The sequence below is a fragment of the Cydia amplana genome, chromosome 19 (assembly GCF_948474715.1).
Source record: "Cydia amplana chromosome 19, ilCydAmpl1.1, whole genome shotgun sequence".
NCBI lineage: Eukaryota > Metazoa > Arthropoda > Insecta > Lepidoptera > Tortricidae > Cydia > Cydia amplana.
In genome coordinates this window covers 7,494,427-7,518,816 of record NC_086087.1, presented here as the reverse complement: position 1 = coordinate 7,518,816, position 24,390 = coordinate 7,494,427, and the positions used below count along the sequence as shown (strand labels likewise).

General features: G+C 37.2%; 1 protein-coding gene across 1 annotated transcript in view; it reads left to right on the top strand.

Annotated features, from left to right (window-relative positions):
- The first annotated feature begins 2,867 nt into the window (after window positions 1-2,867).
- Window positions 2,868-24,390, top strand: part of LOC134656886 (TWiK family of potassium channels protein 9-like) — a 69,078-nt gene continuing 47,555 nt past the window's right edge. Inside the window, exon 1 of the mRNA XM_063512425.1 lies at window positions 2,868-2,922. The gene's annotated coding sequence lies outside the window, so the exon portion shown is untranslated. The remainder of the gene's footprint in view (window positions 2,923-24,390) is intronic.

Here is a 24,390-nt window from a genome sequence, read left to right as displayed (position 1 = left end):
AAACTTTTATTCAGCTTACGGTTGAAAAACAAAATTTGGAAGCATGACACGTGAAAAAGTTCTTTATGTTCGTACGTCTACATCGATCGGTGGCACAATTTGCTGCCGGACCGCGCCCTTTGGTGAGTAAATTGCGGACGGACTTTGGATTAAAGCGGGATTACTCTTGCTTGACGACCGACAGTGTGTCGGGACAATCATTGTGCAACAATAACCGTCGGACAGGGTCCTCTGGCTGGCCCCACCGACCTTTGATCTGTTCTAACTAATGGTGACTTAAACATAAAAATGGATGTTACTTTTTTTTGGTTTCATGGTAGTTATTATTGAAATAAAAGTATTCAAACGGATTAAGTATATCGCGAATAGTAAATTTAAAATACAAGTGTTGAACCCTTTGACCAGAGGCGGCTGGTAGCTATGTATTATGGGTGTTCACTCACAATAAAAAACAAAAACTAAACCTACACATTCAATTAACCGTCGCAAAGTACCTAGATGTCGGTTTCCGTCCACCCGGTCATTGAACTCTCTCATATATTTTCGGTATTACGAATATCTTGACGACCGATAGACGCCAACTGCAGTTCATTTTACAAATGGATATAATGTTTTTAATTAAATTTTATGGAAAGATGTGCTAAATTGTTAACACACCTGTTTCGGTCCAAACAAACTCACCGCACAGCCGTCGCCCGCGCCCGCGCCCGCGCCAAACACAAAACATAATATTCCTAGGTAACACGAAAAACAAAATAAGCTAGTTACTTTTATCACATTCACACAACACAACCACGGTGTTTTTGGTTATGGATCTGATTTAAAAAATATATGTTTTTGTTTTTGAGTAACATTGCTACGAAAGTTCAAGGTCGTCCATAATTTAACTCGAGTCGATTTTGTAAACTTTTTCACAATCTCACGTTAAATTCATTCATTTTTAAACACCTCACAACAAACAAATTATGTGCTTTAACTGTTTAAACTCTTGTTTCATTATTTAGAATGAAAAAAAAAAGCCAAAATTGCATTCCCGCACATACTTTAAAATTGACTAAGGTCTGTTTAGAAACAAGTGACAACAATATTAACATGGCGCGCGCCGCGCGCGGGATGCGCGCGCAGATCAACCGACTCGGAGCGCCGCACCGATTTTGCCTCTTCCCTCATAGAAAATATTTTGTTTCGCGCGCGGAGCTCTGGTGAGACTTCTCTTTCGCTCTTATTGAATTTCCTATTGATCGAATGTACTAAATCTTTTTCCATAGGAGCGCAATCCAAAGCGCTCCGCTTCGCGCGTTACCTTTGATTTCTATGAAATTATAGGAGTACGCCGTGTAGGTAGACTAGGTAGTGGTGACTTGGTGAGCTGTCTATAAACTTATAATGAATAAAGGTTATTATTTAATTGGTATTGAGTTTTTTACGATCGATCTTAAGTAGTAATATATTAAATAGGTACCATAATTTCATTTTGATTATATATGGGAGTGCACCGCACAAGCGCTCCTTACGGCGGGCCGCGCCTGCCTTTGACCTCGTTGTCAACAGAAGACTGAACTGAGGAAAAATATGTTCACCTCCATTAAAATCCCATCCAAGTCCAAAATGTACAATAAAATATATTTTTTTATAAAAATTGCGTTAGGTAATCATTAACTTTGAGAATTGAAAATTCAAACAAAACATTTCGTCTAATGAGTGACATGAAACCAATGTTTATAAGCGAAAGCTTTCATTTCTTAAACAAAGGCTCTGTCTACAAATTTTTAATCACGTTTGTGCCGCACGCTCAAATCCTCCCCAAGACGCATTATACGCGTATCAAAATAATACCACAATCAGAACAAACTCTGCCATTCAATTATATCCCGCCTAATTCCGCCCGAAACTCTGCGTATAATGTTGTAGCAAAGTTGTCTTTTGTAGGGTCACAGATGTGCGCATTATCTCTACATGTTACAAGTTAAATGTAAAGGCATTTACACGAGTGTGGGGCGAGGAAGGATGTACTTTTAGTCTCAAAGAGTAATTATGGTGAAATCGAGAGGCGTTCAGTTGCCGAAATTATTAATTGCCTACCTACTCGTATTTCATAGGTTTGTGTGATTTAAGGGGAATAAAAAGGTTGAAATAGGTATGAAGACAGCGCCCGCAGAAGAAAACGTATTTTAGGTAGGCAAAAGCTTATTCTTTCTGTGTCTGAGAAAGTACGTAGGTATACAAATACGATAGGTTTTGTCCTATGACGGTCTTTCCAAAAAAAAAAGCAAATGTAGAATCGAAAAAAAAAAGTTGCCGGTTTATTAACTGGTAAAGGGCAGCACAAACTGACAAATTCGATAGGAGTAAGAGATATAAGTCCACAAGTATTTCACACGATAATACCAAGTATTTTTACTTCCGGCCTCTAGTTAAATCTTCGAAATGCCTACACGAGTTCCCCTAATTGGAAAACTTCAAAAGGTGTGAGATATGGAGCAATTGAATTTGCCCTTTCGTTACTGAGTTTGTGTTTGTTAGAGTTTTCCTCACATTGACAGCTTGGGATCAAGAAACTGACGGTCAAACAAATGCAACTGCTTTTTTAGGGTTCCGTGGTCAACTAGGAACCCTTAGAGTTTCGTCATGTCTTTCTGTCTGTCTGTCAGATCAGATCGTTCAGAAATCGGAGATCCACTGTAAATAGATTTTTAAGCTTTTGTAAAATCTTGGTAGGTACTTAATTATGTGATTTTAAACGAACTATGTGTATTGTATATTTGTACAGTGTAGCAAAAAAATAAAACGACAAAATCTGTAGGAAATTATAAAAATCTAAACTACTTATTTAATATAAAATTTTCACGGTTTTGTCTTTTGTTACTGATATTAACTAAGACGAGGCAAAGAATAAATTCAACAAGGAATTCGTATTTAAAGGTAAGCCACTACAATTTAAACAATAAGTTTAAAGGGAAAAATGAAACCAATGGTCCTTCATTCAAACTTCGACGGAAATCTTTTTGAATTGCTTACACTGAGCCCGATTCCGATTTTGGACTAGATATATTATCTATTACACATCACCAAGATATGTCAGTGTCAAAAAAGTGTCAAAAGTGACGTGTTTGTTTGAAGAAACTTCACTATTAACACTTGTTTGACACTGACATGACATATCCAATCCATATCGTTTCAATATCTAGTATTTGACGTATCTTAAAGTTCGAATATGGCTGACTGGCTGTCAAACACCAGTTGCGAATTAACATATATTAAAAAACAGAATCCTTTCAGCAAAAACAAGTTAAAACCAGTTTCACCGCAAGCCTGTAAAAATAAAGTTTAAGTTAAATAACCTAAGATCTCCATCAGCCTACAGTTCAACGTTAAACGGCAGGCGTTTTTATAAATTCGAAATACACTTACGTCATTCCACGGCTGAGGCATCCCTTTCCAGGGCTATTATTCGAATTGCCAGCCAGGCCTTAGCGAGCTTTTGTCGGACGCCAACCAGTATACAGGATGATTCAGGAGACGTGAGCTGGATCATGCCGACGCATTCAGTAGGTAAACTATAAGCTACAGTATCGTACAGTTTTAGTGAAAATATGGTTCATTTTTGTGTAGAAAATAGTTTGTTTTGTGTAGTAAATATAAAAGTTTTATAGTATTTTATGCAACCGTTGTTTAAGAGAGGTCAAAAAAGGCGAGTGGCGTGAGTAACAATTTGAGGCGAAGCCGAAAATTGTTAATAAAGACGCCACGAGTATTTTTTGACTCAGTTAAACAACGTTGTATACAATACTTTTTCTACGAGCAAGCACTTACTTTGAAATAAAATTCTGAATTTAACAAATATTTTTAATTCAAGAAGTAGCAAAAATGGAGGACACGGGCGGGAAAATAAATGAATGAAATAAAAAAAACATGTCTATGGTTCACTTATTTGTCAGAGATGACATTTAAAATAAGGTTGGCAACACTGTATTTCATTCAATATTTTTTAAGTGGTCATTACACGAAGTATCGTAAAATCGCCACAAAGATACTGCGTGTATGCACAAATTCTTTTTTGGGGAATAGACTAAAGACTTGTCTTGACAACTATAAGGTAGGGGTTTAAAGGTGTGTGCACGACCTATTAAATGACAAATAAAAGTACGGGAGTAGAAAAAATTATTTACGACATTAGTCACTCTACAAATACGAGTTGAACACTTTCGTCAAATACCGATACTCTTTGCTTTATACGCGATAATAAGTGTCAATTTGAACATCATCTGGTTACTTTTGTAACACCGTATCTCTTAAATGTGACATCCTATTTTTTTTTCAGTATTACAGTACTGACTATCATAAATTCATAACATAACGGTTAAAGAGAGATTAGAGTAAGTACCTATCAATCTGTGTACACTTACTGAGTTTGTAGGGCTAGTCTTGCTCACGTCTTCTACTGAATCAATGGACAATTGATGTCACTTTAATGGCCCCTGTCACATAGGTAGAGATATTCCTCAAACTTGAAAAACATCGAAATAAATACGATGCCACGGTAAGAAAGTAAATAAAACACGTGACGAAAGAATTGCATTGTCAGGTCTGAAATGTATGTGTGTTTTTGGCACGATAAAGTTACATTCATTGCTGTAAAAAAAAACAGTATAATATATTTTTGTCTTCTGGCAGTCCTGACGAATTGCACTATCAGTTACGTTCGCTTTGTCTTAGTGTTAGGCCTGAGTGGACGCTCGAAGCGGAGCGTTCGGCGGGGCGTGCAGCGTGGCGTCGAGCTCACAAGTAATTTGAGCAGCGTGCACTAAGGCCGCTCCTATACGCTTGCATTTGTTTAACATGCACGCCGCACGCACCGCCCCGCTGCACGCTCAACTCGAGCGTCCACTCAGGCCTTATACTTAAGGCGACGATCGGCTAGGTATCAACTGCAACTTCATTATTGTTGCACAGCGTCGCCGTTTCCGCCGATGTATTGTAAATTTCCTTGATAAAAGGGTTTTGTTAACCGCCGCATTACTGCCGCGATTATGACGTTCATTCCGTCACAAAAGCGCGGTAAAAAACAAACGAAACTTAACAGTGAAAGAGAAGTACTTTCCTACTTCAGAGCCCGTACCATGAGTCACTGACAGTGTCAAAACTGACATTTACGCTAACGAGAACGTAATTGACTTTCTATACATCTCGTTTGCACAAATATGCGAGTAGGAGCGAGATGTATAGAAAGTAAATTACGTTCTCGACGGCGTTTATGTCAGTGCAAAACTTAGATAATAGATGTAGAAACGATATGGATTTTTTTTTCTGGCTTTTACTCCCTACAATTTTGCACAGGGTGAGTGTCAGTGTCAAAAGTGACGTTTTTGTTTGAAAAAAAAAAACGTGACATATGACACTGACATATCTAATCCATATATCGTTTCTAGATTTATTAATTGTCGTATCTTAAAGTTCAATTGGGCCGTTTTACTGGTTTTTCTACATTAAATGTTCACTCTGACTCGGTCGGTTGTACTAATACAGGAACGGGGAGCACTCTGCGTACACGGAACTTCTCGCATAATTTTATTTTTCAACTCGTCACGCCGGGACCGCGGTCTGAACTTTTTGATTTCTTCCTCGCGTTTACTATTTTTTCCGCAAGTTATTTTCCACTTTCCTCGTCGGACGCGATAAATAAGAGGTTGTTTTGAATGTGCGGTGAAAAATGGACGGTAGGTAATATTAACTTTGTGAGTTGTTAGCTCGGAATAGATGAGAATTTTGTACTTGTTTACTGTTAATCTTGTATCCTCATATTCGTTTTATGAAAATCTTAAAGTACTTTGCTACCACAATTTACAATCTGAGTATACTTTTCATAAGTTTCGGTTGGTGTTTTCTATAAAAGACTGTCACTGTCAATGTCACTGTCATTAATTAGACTATGGTAACTGCTTACCATTAGGCGAGCACTATTCTTGTTTTTTACCAGCGTTGTTAAAACTTTTGATCGTAACTATCTACTCAAGGTGAAGATAAGAGGCACTCACGCCGATTTAAATAAAAACAATCATAGGTAGGAACCTACATCCAAAAAAAGAACCAATTAAATTAAATTAAAATTAAATAAAAAAATATTTCAGGCAAGACCCATATGTGTTAGTATACATTATTCAATCAAATTCGGTTCAACATAGGAATATAAATTAAATTAAAAATTAAATAACAGTTACAATAACAAAAAACGAATACAACATTAATATTACAAATAAATTAAATTAAATTACATTGTCCTCTGTCTTATCACTAACTATCATAATTTACAAAGCTGGAGTGCAGACCGATCCATCTACGCATCATCGGTGAGTCCCACCTCCCGGCAAATACCTTCAGGATGCCGCTCGGACTTCCCAGCAGCCTATCGAGCCCTAGCTCGCCTCCTTAGGCACAGCGTTTCCTTAAGTATAATCGCATGGAAGCCATCAACACTTGCCTCCGCAAACATGCCCGATGCACTACACCTCCTTCGAAAACCGAGCAACATCCTGAAGGCATCATTATATTGCACTCGAAGAGCGCTGTACGTTCTCTGCGTAAAATTGACCCATAGGTTACAGGTGTAGAAGCACTGGCAGTATGCCCTGAATAGAGTTATTTTGACTTCCTTAGTGCACCCTGCAAACCTACGTGCCAACATATTGCAGCGGACGAATTAAACACCAATAACAACTTCAATAAATAGGTAGCTTAATTACAACTACCGCTCCTTCACTCTCGCATTATTTATTGTAAACAGATAATTCAGAACATAAGAGCAGCAAAAATAAGTCTGAGATAAAGATTGATGTCCCTGTCTAAAAGGATCATTATCGATAGTGGATGGGTCCTGTGACCTAGTCTTCAAGTTTATTGCAGCTTAGAACAGCTTAATCACTGAAAAATGTTCAGCGTGTGTTAACTTGTGCAGTTAACAGCGCCATCTATCTGACCTTTTAGATACTTTATCGATCCCTAGATGTCTTATCGATCTACATAAAGGTACTTAGTTCTTCAGTAAGGTACTTAGTTCCCTTTACAGTGCATAGGTGGCGCTGTAATTAGTTATAATTATTTTAGGCTAGCGAATCTGTAATATAGGTACGCCATAAGAAACACACGCTGTTTGTCTCCGACTCCCCTCAAGATCCTCCGACCTCCGTCCAAGTGTAACCAGCGTGAACGATATTCAAGGTCTTATAAATAAGATCATAAACATTACAAGTTGGTAAATCTGATGTAATGATAACGCCAAAAATAATGTATATGATGTTAACAGTCTAGTTAGGTGTCAGGTTTGGTATGTAGGTGTGACTTGATTTTTTCCCTATGGTTTCCCTAGGGAAACTAAAAACCCACTTTATAATTCATACACTCTTAAAAAAAGTGACTTCGCTGAGTATCTTAGTTGTACAATATTCAGTTTGAACGTCCGCAGTCGCTTCATCTCGACGCCTAGTCCAGTCTATTACAGCAGTATTGATAAGATAGCGAACTGATGGATTGTTTTAGCTGAACACTTTAAATCTTAATCAAGTCAAGTCAAAGACATAAAGTCAAGAAAAAACAAAAAAAAGTGATCCTGCGTTATGAAGCCAATGGTCCTGGGTTCGATTCCTGGTAAGGCCATTTACTTGTGTGATGGGTACAGATATTTGTTCCTGATCCTGAATCATAAATAAATATATAAATAATAAATAAATATTAATGGACATTTTTACACAAATTGACTAAGCCCCACGGTAAGCTCAAGAAGGCTTGTGTTGTGGGTACTCAGACAACGATAGATATAATATACAAATACTTAAATACATAGAAAACAACCGTGACTCAGGAACAAATATCTGTACTCATCACACAAATAAATGCCCTTACTGGGATTCGAACCCAGGACCGCGGCTTCACAGGCAGGGTCACTACCCACTAGGCCAGACCGGTCGTCACGGGTGTCATGGGTGTTTTCACGGTATTTAAGTATTTGTATATTATCGTTATCTGAGTACCCATAACACAAGCCTTCTTGAGCTTACTGTGGGGCTTGGTCAATTTGTGTAAGAATGTCCAATAATATTTACTTATTTACAGTCTTAAAAAACAAACCTGCCTATTGTAGCATAAAACCTCCCTAAAAGTAATTTATGTAATGACATCTGTCATGTACTTAATGTTTTTACAACACAGAACGTAGTAAAAGGGGAGTTACATTTTTTCCACGCAACAGCGCTTTTAATACAAATAAGCCGATAAAAAACGGGCCGAGTTGGTTGTTTCACACGAAAAATGCTTCTTTATTTCCCTCGCTGCTTGGATAAATCGTGTGCGGCCCCGTTTACATTATAAATAAAATCGGTATAAAAGAGTTTTGCGAAAGATTTAGCCAATGGACAGTCTTGCTGGATGTGACATCGACAGTGAAAGTTGATCCAACCAAGTTGAGTAAAATATTTCTATAGACAGAGAATGAAGGACTTCAAAATCGAATCGAAGTAATTCAAAGCGCTGCCCTTAAGCTGCATCATCCGACACATGGAGGTGGTCGAATAACCTCTTGACAATGTAGCTCTTGAGAGGCAATTGCACATAATATCCAGATGGGTCGATATCTGCATGGGTAACCGAAACAATAAGATCTAAAGTGCACAAAATAATTTTTTATACACCCAATATTGACGTCACACCCAATAGTGACGTTCCTCTTACACATACAAATCACGGCAAAAGTACGCATTTATTTTATAAAAAAGAAAAATCTAATCATAGCAGAAAACCGTTTCATGACACCATCGTGTGACCAGACTTTACAGATCCGTATTTATCAGTGGGAGCCTTTTGGTTTATGGGTGAAAATGATTAACGTATATGTCAGACATGCGAAATATTGATTTGTTAAAAGGCCTTTGAGGCTTACTCGTTTTAATATGCTTTCGTCCCCCAAATAGGTAATACTAGGTAGCAAGAATGAGTGCAAATGCAACAGAGTAGATCAAAAGTTCAACTTGAATGAGGGTTCATTTTACCTTGGATGTAATTTTAAAAACGAGTAAAATTTCAAATTTATATTTCATGAGTTTTATTTAATGAGTAAATATCAGGGTAACCAATGACAATATTATGTACACCAGTCCATACTCCCAGTCCGTACTGGGAGTAAAAATATAATATATTGTTGCATCTTGTTCCCACTAATACAAAAGTACGAGATTGCAACAGCGGATGATGTGAAAAGGAATTCAAAATAATTGTAAATTCGAATTTTGTTATACCGTCTATTCCAGCAACTGTATCGCCAACTCCGTAGTAAATTACACAAGTATAATGCCTTATCCACGAGTGTTCTGATAAGTACGCCCGAGAGTTCTACAGATATTAATCATACTGCTCACACTAGATTTATTTGTAGGGCTTCTGGTAGAATATTGAATTTAATGGACTCAGACGAGATGAATGTCTTTATCTATATTATATCGAGTATGGGAATTGTTACAAAAGCTGCGGGATTTTTTAGTTTGTACGAAGATTAGGTTAAATTTAACAGGAATAAAAAATTACATATTTTTTAAACAGAGTGAAGATATGTATTATATATTTATATATAGCCAGAGAGTCTGTTCGGAAAGAGAAGAGTCGTGAAATGTATTGGGGCCCATACATCCCACGACTCTTCTCTTTCCACATATTAGACACTACGGGCGATTGTGCACTACAATGAATTTTACTGTCCGGCAGTCCGAGTTTTCATGATCCGATATGGCATGAAAAAAACGGATGATTGGCTTGTGCACTTGTCCGTATTTTTACTCGCAGGTGCGGCGCAGTGTCATGAAAAAAACAGATGATTGGCTTGTGCACTTGTCCGTCTTTTTACTAAAAGAGAGGCCCGCCCCCGCTAGGCCAAGTCATGAATTATACTAATTCCAGACGCAGTGCACAAGCATAAACACGTTTTTCATGGCTGTCATCTCGGACCGGAAAAAAACTGTCCGGAATGGGGAAAAGTAAAATGTCGGACGGTAAAATTACGTCTAGTGCACAAGCTACTGTATACATTTAATGGCGTGCCATATCGGACCGTAAAAACAGTATCGGACTGCCGGACAGTAAAATTCATTGTAGTGCACAATCGCCCTACGGAAAAAATATTACATTACTATAAAATACAAGACGTCAAAGTAGTGTGACCATAGTGTGACATAATACAACGACACTTAAGTAACTCACGCATTCAATTGGTGCAAGAACCAATTTGCACAATTTCTAAGACTATAGCTATCGGTATTTGTAAATAATAAGAAAAAATATTTTAATTTTTTAATTTATTTATCGCAAAAAAAAACTTACAGGGTATTTACATATTTATGTTCCGCCAAACTGAGGACAGTTTGTTGGCGGATAAAGCGCTCTCTATCCTTTTGTGTTCTACCCACTTAACTTACATACTTATACCTAATACATTACTTAACTAGAGTTATGCCATACAAACAATATACTATTACAACTCACTACTATTATCATACAAATCTAAAAGTTTTGCTTGCAGCCTTTAATCTGCGATTTATTGTCAGAAATTGGAACTTATGTGCAATGTATGTATTTTTGTTATGTTATAACGGCGGATGTCATACAATATATTTTATAGGTACCTACATAAACATTTCAACTATAAATCCACATTTATTCAGAGCTCCGAGCCAAGAAATTAAGATTTGTTTCTACAAACTGAATTTATGTAATGACGGACCGTGACAAAGCGACCATTTTGCCATTTCATCGGTAAACTAAAATCCCATTTGACTCGTCAGAATAACATGGCGTGTTGTAGCTTCTACATGTCTACTTGCGTGCAATTTTTTTGAGAATATATTCTGATTTTTTTTTCTTTTTTAATTCCATTTCATTATGGTGACGAGGTAGTGTCTATATAATAGTAATATAATTACTTAAAAACATGACAAACATGACAAAAAAAACAATAAATAAAAACAACTTAAAATTACAATTAAACTAAATACAAACTAAAAACTATTCTAAAATAAAACTAAACTAAAACTAACCTAAATCTAAAAAGCGGCCAAGTGCGAGTCGGACTCGCCCATGAAGGGTTCCGTATTTAGACAATTTATGACGTATTAAAAAAACTACTTACTAGATCTCGTTCAAACCAATTTTCGGTGGAAGTTTACATGGTAATGTACATCGTATATTTTTTTTAGTTTTATCATTCTCTTATTTTAGAAGTTACAGGGGGGGGGGGGGACACATTTTACCACTTTGGAAGTGTCTCTCGCGCAAACTATTCAGTTTAGAAAATAATGATATTAGAAACCTCAATATCATTTTTGAAGACCTATCCATACCCCACACGTATGGGTTTGATGAAAAAAAAAATTTTGAGTTTCAGTTCGAAGTATGAGGAACCCCAAAAAAATATTGTTTTTTTTCTATTTTTGTATGAAAATCTTAATGCGGTTCACAGAATACATCTACTTACCAAGTTTCAACAGTATAGTTCTTATAGTTTCGGAGAAAAGTGGCTGTGACATACGGACGGACAGACAGACGGACAGACGGACAGACAGATAGACAGACATGACGAATCTATAAGGGTTCCGTTTTTTGCCATTTGGCTACGGAACCCTAAAAAGGCCCCTGCGGCAAGCAAGGTCCCCAAGATGCTGGCTGCGTCACCCCGCTGAACTGCCAGACTTCAGCGTTGAGCGAGGTAACTGCCAGCTCTTGGGTCCCCAGTTGCGTCCCTGAGTCTCTTTGAAAGGTCTCCAAAGGGACTCAGAGCGCCAGGACCCCACGAACCCAGGGTCTCGACGCCGAAAGGAATAAACCTGTATACACCGAGACCGCGATATTTCCCCACCTTTGCATTTTCGGCCGCCTCTGCAGCAGCTGCCGCCCTCACAGAGGTTCCGTGGAGATGTGACGGGGCCAGCGTGTCTACGCAGGTTGCATCCCACACTAGCACCCGTCCCATACTCCACGGAATCAAAGACATCCCGTTAGGTCTCTTGCCGTCACTTCTCAATATGCCGGTCGGCTCCAATAGAGCAGGCACATAAAGCCATGGTTAGATATTGTTACTTACATTACTTAAAGGTAATGTCATTTTATTAATATTTTTTTGTCTACATAAATATAATATGTATTTAAATAAACCAAAACCGAATTACGGTTTCACACAGAAGAATAATTTCGATAAACATGAAATACGCACATCGTAAATAAAATTCAACTTTTTGCTACGAAAAGTGCCCGCGTACAAATCAAAGCCTTTTGCGCATTCATTACTACATAAATGTAATATGTAGGGAACAAATACGAATGAAAAATCCGCGAAACAATCGGGCGGGTGAAATCGAGCAAATTCATTTTGTTGTTAGAATAAACGGGTTATATGAAAAAGAATCGGTGAATTTTTTGATTACGGAAAATGGAAAAAGTAGGGCATGGAAAAAGTAGGTTTGCTTCGATGACAATCGTTTACGGTTTTGAAAGGTCAAAGCATTCGCCTTTGTCGGTTTTTGATTAGTTACGTATTTTGACGTCAAGGTTTTTAGTCGTCGAATTGCGACGGTGAATCACTTTACGTTACTTACATGAAAGAGAAGAAAGTGTTTGGACAGGCGTGTCTCACTCCGCGATTTCGTCGCTTTGCTACAGCTAAAAGTACATCCGTTTGGCCCCAATTTTGGGGAAATCCATAAGCCGCGCGTGGCGCTATCGCCACCTAGCGGCCATATCTGTGCTGATCGTAACAGACGCGTTTTGTTAGAGAATGAGTCTTCTGTACTTAGTACTATTATTTAGTCTGTGGTTTGGACTAGAAAAGAGAACCCAACCCGAGTAGCCAACGTGCGAATCGCTAACGCTCCGTAGCGATCGAAACGCAATTGTTACTGTCGCACTAATATGGAAGAGTGATAGAGAGACACAAAGCGATTCGATGGCGAAGCGATAGCGATTGCAATCTTGGCTAGGCCGGCTGACCAGTTATTTTTTTTATTTTATTTTACCTATATAGTATGAAAATTTGAAGAGTCATACTGATATAACGTTAAATACGTACGCTACATGCCGTACTTGTTATACTTTCCTAAATTATGGATATTCGGTTGAAAAATCATACATCATTAGTAGGGTTTTGCTTATTTCGTCGAAGTTAAAATTTTCTATGTCTCACCCGCTTAATTTATTCTATTTGACTAAAAAACAAGTGTGGATTTTTTTCAGATTTTTCAATTACGTTTTAGGGGTTGCCACCGAATTTTTAAAATTTGGACCCTCCATACAAGATTTTGTTTTATCGTTTTTTTTATGAGACAACGGGTCAGGGTGTATTAATGTGCAGTTTAACATAAAATAATACCACAATTTTTTTGAAGCTTATTATGCGTGTTTTAGGCGTCTAAATATTGATTCAGCAGTGCGCACTCCTAAAACAGGAATAAAAATTATTTAAAAATATATATTAACTATACCTAGTATTGAATTACATATAAATAGCTTCCATATACTTTGACTCACTGTTTTACAAAAAAAAAACGAAAATTTAAAAACAAAAAACATCATGTATAGAGGAACCAAATTTTCTAAATTCGGTAGCGACCCCTAAAACGAGATTAAACATTCTGAAATAAATCCACATTTGTTTTTTAGTGAAAGAGAACAATTTATGGGGGTGAGACATAGAAAATTTCAATTTCGACGAAATAAGCAACACCCTAATTAGTAGGTACTGCGTTAAAAATTCGCGGGCAAATATCAAATTAAAATCATAAAATCACTAAGTACCTATACCTACATAATATATGAAAAGCTTCGATGTAAGTAAATCGGTTCGTTTTAATCATAGGTACTTTGAATCTTCACAGACACATCCATTATCAGTAACCATTATCGATATCCAAATCTATCTAATCTAATCTAATTAGTAACAACTTCTTCACAATGGAATATCAGATTACTTAATTGAAACATCGGATATTTTACGTCGATGCCAATATTTCATAACTAGTATCTTTACCATTATCGTAATATTTCACAACTTTTTGCGCGGGTAGAAATAAACTGGAAGGCCGATTCTGATTCAACAATTTGTTATGTATTTGATCTCATTTTGATACGACCGTGAGACGTGATCAGGCATCTCACGTGTACCAATAAATGCGAGCGAAATGCCTTATGACACCGATCAGCGTGAACAGATATCCCTGATTGGTGTTCCCGCTCATGGTCGTATAAAAACAATTCAGTCTATGGCACTATCGATACTGTCGATGATTTAGCCTACCTCAAAGTGGGATCCACACGGGACTGAAACAATATTTTGGGCTATAAATAAATTTTAGCCATGTACAGCACCTATAAAACGATAAATTCTGTCCTCTAGCCAGACACGGTTTAAGGTAAAGGATAAGTCAAAAGTGTGCTCTTAAAGCACGATGTTGTTCGGTAGTTGCTTTTAGTGAAATGATAGCTGAACATTACAAATAGACAAGATGGATTGCCGGTTGTTGACTAATGAATGGTAAAACGTATTTCAAGATTAATTCTTAATTAGCTTCACATAAAAGTTCTTGGTTAGTTCACTGCATTAGAAGCTATCAATTATACACTTTAAATAACATTAATGAGAAAAAAAAACAGAAAAATATTCTCGAGACGACTTTCCCATTGTGAAGTTCAACCGAAAATCCTATGAAAACAAGATGAAACCCGTATCCATTTTTTATAACACAATCGGCTTCTGGATGAAATACGAGTACCATTCTAGCTAGATGGACGTTCATTTAATTTATTTGAGAGTAATTGACGAATATTACACGATAACGAGTTCATATTTATAGCATGTACTGCACATTTACTCGATAAATGAATAAAAATGGCGGGCAAGGATGGATTAATGGATTAGGGCAAGTATTAAATTACAAAAAAAATGGTTATTTATTAAAATAAAAGAAAAAGTTTGTGAGCTTGTACCTACTCGTACTTTCTTTTAGAACTTAGTTTTGTGACCATTACTGAATGGTACGAGAATAATATGTTATCATAATTCAGTAGGTATATGAATAGTACAGATATATGTTTCAATAAAATACCCAATAGTTATTTTCGATACAAGTGCGAAAAAGAGGAAATTCGAAACAAGTAGCGATAAATTAAAACACGACCGAAGGGAGTGTTTTAAATCGACACGAGTTGCGAATTACCTATTCGCACGTGTATCGAACAACGTTTTACAGTACATATGGCACTTTAAAGTTTCGACATACGGACGAAAAGTGCTATTTTACGCACTAGTGCCCCATATGTACTGTAAAATAGCATATTTTATTACAAAATACCGTACGGATTCTTCGTAACGATAAAATTACAAAAAAATATAAATAATGTTAAGTCTAATGCCAACCCTTGCCATTAAACACGAGGGGCCATTATTGTTGCTAACGTATCAAAATTATATTGAAAACGTATTGATTCGCTTTCTTTAGATCTAAAGTGAAAACACGATCAGCAAGATTCGGCTTTTGGAATGTTTGGATCTAGTTTTTTTGATTTGCTTGTCATATCAGGAGAAAAGTGCATTCCTGGAAGTGAAGAGTGTATTTTGTGGAAACCGAATTACCCCCAGGCGAACACACACTTTTGTTAACACTGCTCTGTGCGCCAAATATTGGGGTTAGGTTACCCTGGCTCTTTTCAAATGCAATCGGAAAAATTGTATTGGTTTAAGAAGTGATTATATTCTCATGTATCGAATTTATTTCTGAATAAGGCATTAGAACAACAAACAACGCTTCCTATCGATACCGGGCTTTACAAATGTAGCCATTAAAATGGGATTTTTCCCGAAATCAATTGGAACCCGCTTAACGTTCGTATGAGCCCGAATTTGGGATAAAGGGTGAAATTGTATTTAGTATTCCCCAATCCGCATTGGACTAATATTGTACCGATTACCGAGCCTTCCCGCTGCCGTGTCACGCCAAACTCCGTTAACTCGAGTTAGACGAGTTACGGATAACCAGTCTAAATCGTCTTAAAAACCATTAAATATATATCTACAAAAAGAAAATTTTGAAAATCTTCATTATTTACTGAGAAAAGCATATGACTAACTCATGTAACTTCATTTTTTTGCCGATGGCGTCAGACACAACTCGGTTAACTTGAGTTGCATGATATATGTTCTTAAGTTACCGGAGTTAGGCACTTACGCATGACTGGCCGAGCGCTTGGTTTATACGACAACAATATTATTTCGCTTAATACGTGGCACGGCTGATCACGCGTATGTCATGTAACTTGACTTACATGACTTCGTGTGACCACTATAGTATGGAAGTGTTGGTCATGCCAAACCATTTAATTCGAATAAAATGAAAACTATTCAATTATGCGAAAAAAAAATTAAAGATCCTATTCTGTGACCATATTTCCTACATGTAGATTAGAAAAAAATAAAAAAAATACGATGAACCGTCATCGATAACAGCATTTGTATCTTTAAAACTTTAAACGTAATTATCTCGAAACTCAACTTTTAAAGTTACATGAGATGCGCGTGACACGGCAGCCCGGAGCCGCGCAGCCCGCACCGGAACGCCGCCGTTCCACGTGGGGCTGACATAGAAATCTAAACCTTTGATCTGTAAGGTATGTTGGGATAATACCGGACGATTTTGGGACTAATTGAGAGACCTCGCGAAAAAATTTTTTTTCTCGACCTCAGTAAGTGATAGATTCTAGAAATGGGGTGCAATTCGTTAAATAATAACCATAGTTTAGGCCTGAATATTGGCAACTTTCAATATTCAACGGTTTCAGTTTTGTACCAGTGTAAAGATGAGACAACTTTTTTTTCGAGGGTAACGATGAATTTGTCATCATGGGTTAAGATCGGATGGCGAAAAAAAACCACTTCTAATGCTCAGATAATAAGGTATTCAAAAGGATACATCCGATGTTTAACCTCCTCCAACGTATATAAATTGCAGCCATGAATAACTAGAAACTTAAAAGTTCTCATCAAATGTTTAATTTTTTGTATTTTTGCATCCGATCTTAACCCACACGTGAAAATTTGGTAAATCTGTGGCTCTCAAAGTTTGATATGTCAACAGAAACAATTTCCTAAGTAATACATTCTTACATATATACCTCCATACACTGCTAAAATCTCTTCCTTTTGAATTACTGTCCTTGAATAAAAATTATGGAACGAAATAATTACAATAAAAACAGAATTATTGCGGTCATAAAAATTGAAAGTTTGACAATTACTGCTGGATTTTAAATGGGTAAAGTTCGGATTGTTGCTTTCCGATCTTTACCTAAAAGGGTGAAGATCGGAAATCGGTCTACAGCAGTCCTAGGCCTGGTTTGATTGGATTGATTTAAAGATAAACCTTTAAAACTAAATTTTACATAAACTGAATCACAAAAATAACCACAGTTTTAGCACAATACGCGACAAAAATTACAGGGCGAAGACCGGATGGCCGGAAAAATGACCAAAATTACCTCGGTCTCTTTAATGGCGCGTAGCACATGTCCAACATCACTGAGCGGGGTAGGGGCACTGGCAGCCGAGGCGCAACGAAATGGCGTCTTGCACCTTGTTGTCGAAATTAAGAAATAAAGCCTACTTTGGCGGAAATTAATTTCGTACGGTCTTAACCCGCATCCGGTATTACCCCAACATACCTTACGTAATACATACCATACATAGTAATTTATTGTAATGTATTTTTAACTAATTACTATCTTGGTTTTTTATGTTAGGTATATATTCATTTTGGTGTAATTCATTTTACCTGTCGTGTCGTGATTGTTTCACCGGATGGTCTCATCGGAAGATCAGCGCTGGAAATCGCCAGCAACATGCTGAGGTGAGACCATTTCGTGGCACTTTATCCTTTTTATGTTTATCTGTTTTGTATAATTTTCTATGTTGTGTTTGTGCTCACGACTAAATTATTTGTATTCTATTATCTATTGCCAAGAAAGAAATAAGTTCTCATACTTCAGAAAAAGCTCGCAATCAAAGTGACAAGAATTTATAATTCTAGCTTAAACAGCGATTTTAATTTCACTTTTACTCTAATACACTCACCCACTTTAAAATTAAAAAAAACCGGCCAAGTGCGAGTCGGACTCGCGCACGGAGGGTTCCGCACCATCAACAAAAAATAGAGCAAAACAAGCAAAAAACGGTCACCCATCCAAATACTAACCCCGCCCGACGTTGCTTAACTTCGGTCAAAAATCACGTTTGTTGTATGGGAGCCCCACTTAAATCTTTATTTTATTCTGCTTTTAGTATTTGTTGTTATAGCGGCAACAGAAATACATCATCTGTGAAAATTTCAACTGTCTAGCTATCACGGCTCGTGAGATACAGCCTGGTGACAGACGGACGGACGGACGGACGGACGGACGGACGGACGGACGGACGGACGGACAGCGGAGTCTTAGTAATAGGGTCCCGTTTTTACCCTTTGGGTACGGAACCCTAAAAACCGGCCAAGTGCTAGTCGGACTCGCGCACGGAGGGTTCCGCACCATCAACAAAAAATAGAGCAACAAAATCGTGTTTGTTGTATGGGAGCCCCCCTTAAATATTTATTTATTTTATTTTTAGTATTTGTTGTTATAGCGGCAACAGAGATACATCATTTGTGAAAATTTCAACTGTCTAGCTATCGCGGTTCATGAGACAGACGGACGGACGGACGGACAGCGGAGTCTTAGTAATAGGGTCCCGTTTTTTACCCTATGGGTACGGAACCCTAAAAATACTGGCTATTTACTCGTGCTTCTGTTGGTCAGTCTTAACTGCGCGAAGGTCACAGCTGGAAATTTCAGATTAAGATCATCGTAATTGGGCGTTTTTTTTTTGTTGTCCCCTATACTTTTTTTTTAAATTTGGTATTTTTTATGTTATTTCTACTCAGAATCACGAGCTCTTTCTATCCTAATAGGAGAAAAAAAGTGTCCCAAAATTTCCATAGATTTTTCGGTCTTTCCATTCCGCGACCGCCATACAAAGACTATGAAAAATGGTGACGGAATGGAAATAAAAACCTTAGGTCACTTTTTTTCTCCTATTAGGATAGAAAGAGCTCGTGATTCTGAGTAGAAATAACATAAAAAATACCAAATGATTTGCTACACGCATGAAATTTTTGGAAGATAAAATTCCAATTTGTTCTAATAAACTTTCTATTTATTGTACCCCGGAAATTTACAAAACAGAAAATAAATGTTACGCGTGGTTCTAATTGTGGTTTGTATTTGAATGGGATAGCAAATGCTTTAATTACACTCAGTGTGTGGCGCTTATTGCACCGAGTGGTTGAGTGCGTTTTGGTGTAGTGGCTGATGTTACTCGTATGCGTGTACAAATGTTATATATTATTATATAAGATACATGCAAACAGTGCAAACACCCTACTCAAATACACCATTATGTACCTACCTGTCGAAACCTCCGTACCGAAATCGGTGACTAAGAGACAGAAGCTGTTGGTACTGATTTCAATTTGACGGAATTTGACGCGGACTGTATCTGGCTTGTACTTCTGAGTCCGTACCATGAGTGTGTCAAAACGGACATATAAGCTATCGAGAACGTATTTTACTTTCTATACATCTCGTTTGCACTAATATGCGAGTACGAGCGAGATGTATAGAAAGTAAATTACGTTCTCGATGGCGTTTATGTCAGTGCCAAACTGATGGTATCCGTACTGAGGGACAATTGCGAAAAACGAAATTTCGTTACCTGCCTCTCTATCGCTTTTGCATAGAAAGGCAAATAAAAAAAACTATTTTCGTTTTTTTGCGGAAGGGCCTCTGTACCTACTGGTGCGAGCGAGATGCGCTGCGAGCGATTAATAAATTTAATAGTATATTAGTATAATGTATGAATATTGCTCCAGGAGAGTTAAAATTGTTACCACAGACTATATTTTGTTACCTACCATAGGTGTTTGACATTTAAAAGTTTGCCCTTCCACGTGGCTTATAAAGTGTGTCAAAGGACTGTCTTATTTCAAACATAGACAGAGAGGGTCATACTATCCTTGTCTGCCTTGCCTTACACTAGTACTAGCACCCAAAAGAAAAAAATGAGTATAGTTTTTTTTTGTTCCTATTTACTGACAAATTGGTTTGACCATCTATACCTATTTTTGTTTGTACTTATGTTTGTTTTAATATTAAGTCTGCCATTTTCCTCAAGTGTCAAACTGAACGCTATGTCGCCAGCGGAGATAATAGTATTTTATGCAACCGTTGTTTAAGAGGGGTCAAAAAGGCGAGTGGCGTGAGTAACAATTTGAGGCGAAGCCGAAAATTGTTAAAGACGCCACGAGTATTTTTTGACTCAGTTAAACAACGTTGTATACAATACTTTTTCTACTACCAAGCACTTACTTTGAAATAAAATTGTAAATTTAACAAATATTTTTATTTCAAGAAGTAGCAAAAATGGAGGGTACGGGCGGGAAAAGAATGAATGAATGAATGAAATTAAAAAAAAAACATGTCTATGGTTCACTTATTTGTCAGAGATGACATTTAAAATAAGGTTCGCAACACTGTATTTCATTCAATATTTTTTAAGTGGTCATTACACGAAGTATTGTAAAATCGCCAAAAAGATACTGCGTGTATGTACAAATTCTTTTTTGGGGAATAGACTAAAGACTTGTCTTGACAACTGTAAGGTAGGGTTTTAAAGGTGTGTGCATGATCCTTTAAAAGACAAATAAAAGTACGGGAGTAGAAAAAAAATATTAATAATTCTGATTGAGCTACTTTAATATAAAAATATCTGGGTGACCGAGCTTCGCTCGGAAAACATATAATAACTCGGAAATGCGCGTTTTCCCAGAGATAATACCTAGCTAGATCGATTTTTCGCCCCCGAAAACCCCTATATACCAAATTTCATCGAAATCGTTAGAGCCGTTTCCGAGATCCCCGAAATATATATCTATATAAATAAATAAACAAGAATTGCTCGTTTAAAGGTATTAGATTACACCCTTTCTTTTACAACCGTTCCTTTTCTTTGTTTACGCTTGAGCGCTAATATTTACAATTTAAGCTAGTCCTTTTCACTTTTCCAGACATCTTACACATAATCCATCATACAAACAACCTCAGCTTGGCGGTGCTACCTGACCTTTGAGGGAAGGTCAAACAGAAAGCATTGTATTTCTGGAAATCACTCTTTAATGAGCGCCAGCGTTTTGAGGGGAGACTGGGGAAAACAGATTATGCTCCACTTAACACTGAGACGTTTGTAGCATTTTCTCTGTAGGTACCAAAATATTACTATAATCTACAATAAGAAAAAGGCTTATCTTGAAATAAACTTATTTGATTGAATTGAAGCTTAATGATAGTTGATGTTTATTGCACAATTATTCTACGATAAGGTTTCCAAAATCAATTTCTTAACACTATTACGTTATTAACACTACTACTACTAAGTACACACCATAACATTGTCTTTACTTTGTGATGATTAGATTTTCATACTCAACATTATTAGTGATATAATTAAGGGCTTAATAAGCAGGGTGTTTAAAATAAATATTTGAACAATTAATTTTATTTACGTACCTACACACAATCAGTTCCAAACCAGGAACAATCATGCAGTGTTTTCTTTACTGTTTTTAGGGTTCCGTAGCCAAATCGCAAAAAACGGAACCCTTATGGATTCGTCATGTCTGTCTGTCTGTCCGTCTGTCTGTCCGTCCGTATGTCACAGCCACTTTTTTCCGAAACTATAAGAACTATACTGTTGAAACTTGGTAAGTAGATGTATTCTGTGAACCGCATTAAGAAAAAAAAAACAATAAATTTTGGGGATTCCCCATCATACTTAGAACTGAAACTCAAAAAATTTTTTTTCATCAAACCCATACGGTATGATGGATAGATCTTAAAAAATGATATTGAGGTTTATAATGTCATTTTTTTCTAAACTGAATAGTTTGCGCGAGAGACACTTCCAAAGTGGTAAAATGTGTCCCCCCCCGTAACTTCTAAAATAAGAGAATGATAAAACTAAAAAAAATATGTGATGTACATTACCATGCAAACTTCCACCGAAAATTGGTTTGAACGAGATCTAGTAAGTAGTTTTTTTTTTAATACGTCATATATCCCTTAAATACGGAACCCTTCATGGGCGAGTCCGACTCGCACTTGGCCGCTTTTTTGTATGTTTCATAATATTATATTATCTTATGTAATTCCCAATAGATTTAAACATTTAGCAACATTAAGATTTCATGCATTTCTACATTTGAGTCGTTTAAAAAACCGGCCAAGTGCGAGTCGGACTCGCGCACGGAGGGTTCCGCACCATCAACAAAAAATATAGCAAAACAAGCAAAGAAAAACAAGCAAAAAAACGGTCACCCATCCAAGTACTGACCCCGTTCGACGTTGCTTAACTTCGGTCAAATATCACGTTTATTGTATGGGAGCCCACTTAAATCTTTATTTTATTCTGTTTTTAGTATTTGTTGTTATAGCGGCAACAGAAATACATCATTTGTGAAAATTTCAACTGTCTAGCTATCACGGTTCGTGAGATACAGCCTGGTGACAGACGGACGGACGCGCACGGACAGCGGAGTCTTAGTAATAGCGTCCCGTTTTTACCCTTTGGGTAGGAACCCTAAAAACACTGACGCTACTTCTATTAGCACCAGTCACTGCCAGCAATCCGGTTTTCCCATGTTATCGTCTATAGTTAGTTTTTTTAGCATTATAAAAAGCGGCCAAGTGCGAGTCGGACTCGCCCATGAAGGGTTCCGTATTTAGGCGATTTATGACGTATAAAAAAAAAACTACTTACTAGATCTCGTTCAAACCAATTTTCGGTGGAAGTTTACATGGTAATGTACATCATATATTTTTTTTAGTTTTATCATTCTCTTATTTTAGAAGTTACAGGGGGGGGGACACACATTTTACCACTTTGGAAGTGTCTCTCGCGCAAACTATTCAGTTTAGAAAAAAATGATATTAGAAACCTCAATATCATTTTTGAAGACCTATCCATAGATACCCCACACGTATGGGTTTGATGAAAAAAAAATTTTTGAGTTTCAGTTCGAAGTATGGGGAACCCCAAAAATTTATTGTTTTTTTTTCTATTTTTGTGTGAAAATCTTAATGCGGTTCACAGAATACATCTACTTACCAAGTTTCAACAGTATAGTTCTTATAGTTTCGGAGAAAAGTGGCTGTGACATACGGACGGACAGACGGACAGACGGACAGACGGACAGACGGACAGACAGACAGACATGACGAATTTATAAGGGTTCCGTTTTTTGCCATTTGGCTACGGAACCCTAAAAAGGTAAACAATCTTGATGTGTTTTTATTAAAAACACATTTGAAAAATAAGTCACGGCAAATATGTAACAATTATGAATCATATACTTAAGTACTATTATTTACATTCTTTTGCTTTCATAAGTAATACCTACTTAGTTACTTAGATTTTTAAAAATCTTTTTGTAATTAAAAGACACTGACGTAACGTTGACAGATCGCGTAGTATTTTTCAAATGTTAAAAAAAAACGAACTATACGCTCGTAGCGGTGAATGTGTTAAAACCGGAAGTGACTAAGTGCAACGCACCTACTCAAGATGAGTTCAGCGGTTGTGACTTGCGTTAATGACCCTGCGAGACTCTTCATTTTACACAAGTGTAGTATTTATGTACCGGTAAGTACTGGTAACAAGTATTTGGCCAAGCATTAAAACGAGCCTCGACAAGCATTGAGCGCACTTACCTCTAAGTGTAAGGCCTGAGTGGACGCTCGAGTTGGGCGTGCAGCGGGGCGGGGCGTGCGGCGTGCATGTTAAACAAATGCAAGCGTATACGAGCGGCCTTAGTGCACGCTGCACAAAACACTTGTGAGCCCGACGCCACGCTGCACGCCCCGCCGAACGCTCCGCTTCGAGCGTCCACTCAGGCCTTACACTAATTTTTAGCCTGACTGAACAAAATAATTGCTTTATCTGCCCACGTAGATTTAAATTTAATTTCATAGGCGCGTTAACAGTGAAAAAATAGATTTAGTTTATTTCTACATTTTTGTAGTGCCGATATCGACAAATACAAATCGAGTAATATTAAACTTTGTAATAAAAGTGTCATGTCAGTCGTGATTTATTATGAAATATTCGAGAATGTAAAAATATTCATCGACGTTATTGTACTATTGGCAAGGTGCGAAGTCGGTAGAGGGGGAAGTGGCGCTGATCGTCACTAACACATAATATAATCTTATGGAATGTCCGACATTAGTACTAGC